Raw genomic sequence first — 2,350 nt, forward strand, 5'->3', positions numbered from 1 at the left:
ACACACACACACACACACACACGCACACACACACACACACACACACACACACACACACACACACACACACACACACCTAGTAGATACGAAAGGCACTCAGACCCACAGCGGAGGAATTCTCTCCTGTTTTCTTCAAAGACCTGCCAATGAGTCTTGCAAGGAACAGGAGGCTGCTCCATCAGGGCGCGTCCTCCAGCTGGGGTCCTGGAATTACTATTTGCCCCCGACACCCTCTTCCTGCTGCAGCCAGCTCCGGGGAATGCTCTGGAGTGACCTGGCTTTAGTGCTGGAGAAGGGGGCTGTTGTCCCTCTTGAGGCCCGAGGATGCTCCGTTTCAGGTTGTCTGGTTAATTGCCGTGGAAAACACCTATTTTACCGACTATGAAAAAATTTATTATATTTTGTGGTCGATAATATTTTAGTGTGGTTTACCAAGCGCTTCCTCTTTCTAAAAAGGAATTTTAAGTGGCTTAAAAGAAAACAAAATGCGCGCAGAGTTAATATTAAAAATACCGAACAAACTGAGATTTAAGAAAATTGACCTTAAAAGCTGTGACTGTAATTCGCACTCGGTCTTGAGCTTCCAGGACAAAAGAGGAACACATCAAGTTTTCATTAATATTTTCACTGGAAGTCTTAGAGGGGACCGAGCCTGCCACCTCCTTGGGGGGGACGTTTCCCGTGGCACAGAATAACAGAAGAAACGTATCAGGTGGAGCTTTATTTAGAGTATATGATGACGTATGAACACTGATCATTCACTGGACAAGAGCGTTCTCAGAGCAAACGGGGCGGTGGATTTCGTGTGGCTGGGTCTTAAGTGACACGAAGGAAGAATTTGAAGGTAGGGTCGGTGAGGGGCTGCCCTTGGGCGGCCCAGGGCCAGGGCTTCCTGGGGCTCTGTGGTCCTGGAGGACAGAACTCAGAGGGACCGAAAGAATGGCTGGCGCTCACAGCAGCCACATTCCTAGGAAATCGTTCCTTCACGCAGGCCTTTGGGGCAGCTGGACAGCAGTGCCCTCGGATGGGGGACCCTCCGGGGCTGGTGTGCTGCGGCTGATGGGGCAAAGCCCACGTGCCCTAGGAGCCACATCAGCCCGGGGCACCCTTGTCCCTCTGCTGTGACAGCGAGAAACCTGGCCTGCCCAGCGGAGGGCTACCCACACGGCGCTGGGTTCTGAAGGACCAGAAGCGGAGGCAGCTCTCTCTCTGACCCCGGATTGGACCTGCTCTAGCGTTTGATCAAAGGCTCCGTTGAGTTCCCCAAACTTCAGGTGGACGATTTGCCGTGCAGCGTTGTCACCTTCCAAAGGTTTCCGGGCAGGCACCCACAGCCAGCTCACCACCACGGAACACCCTCCGCGACGCCCCGGAAGCGGCGTGGCTTCCCGCCGACGTGGCTGCCGGGGCGAGTTCACGGGGAGCCAGCCTCTCCTAAGGAGCTCAGGGAGCAGAGTGCAGTAAAGAGTTATTGCGCATTGATGAGTCCACGTTGGAGAAGGCCTTCTGAAGGAACAGTTTGGGTTTTGTCATCGCTGCTGCTGAGCATGTTTTCCAAGAGGGACCACGTACCAGGGACTGTTTGCTTTTAAATAAATCACTCCTGATACTGGATCTGTGTAATATCTACACATAAATAAATTGTAGTCCCTCTCTTTTTGCTTTCAAAAGAGGAAAGAGAATTTTAATGAAGTGTCCTGAGCAGGAAAAGAGCTTCTCCTAAGGGCTAGACCCATAAAAAACAAGCCAAGCCACTCCCCAAAAGAGTCAGCTTGAAGGCAAGCTCCTCCCCGGCCACAGGCAGGCAAGACGGGGCAGGGCGCCCCCCAGGTTCCAAGACAGTGAAGTTATAGTTATAGCCCAAACTAGTCCTAGCAGCAAAGCCGGGAAAGAATGCTGAAACAAGAGAACTCTGCATGGAGCCTGGTACAGTCAGGCTTGTCCAACACTGAATAGGGAAGAGGTCTCACTGCCAGACCATCCGTCCACCACAGCCAGGATGTCGCGTCTCCAAAGACTGCTCACCACTCTGTTCTGCTCCAGGAGCCAGGAGCCCCTCAGCGACCGTCACAAATTCCAGGGCTTGTGATCCTGGAAAGGGACTCTGACAAGCCCTGGGGGCCCCTGCGTGGTCATAGGTGACCCTTGGGGACCCTGGGTGGTCATGCATGGTCCTGGGTGATGTTGGGTAGACCCAGCTGACTCTGTTTGCCCTGAGTGGCCTAGAGGGGCATGGTTAGCTATGGGTGGCCATGAATGGCCCTGGACAGCTCTAGGTGGCCCAGGTAGGCATGGATTGTCTTGGAGGCCCTGGATGGTCCTGGATGAGCCCGGCTGGCTGTGGAAGAGC

The 2,350-nt window shown here is 53.7% G+C and overlaps 1 protein-coding gene across 1 annotated transcript in view; it reads left to right on the forward strand.

Annotated features, from left to right (window-relative positions):
• Nucleotides 1-2,350, forward strand: part of SLC6A3 (solute carrier family 6 member 3) — a 35,533-nt gene that overhangs the window by 5,319 nt on the left and 27,864 nt on the right. The gene's annotated exons all lie outside the window — the stretch shown is intronic.

Source organism: Lipotes vexillifer, unplaced genomic scaffold, assembly GCF_000442215.2.
Source record: "Lipotes vexillifer unplaced genomic scaffold, Lipotes_vexillifer_v1.1 scaffold1063, whole genome shotgun sequence".
NCBI lineage: Eukaryota > Metazoa > Chordata > Mammalia > Artiodactyla > Lipotidae > Lipotes > Lipotes vexillifer.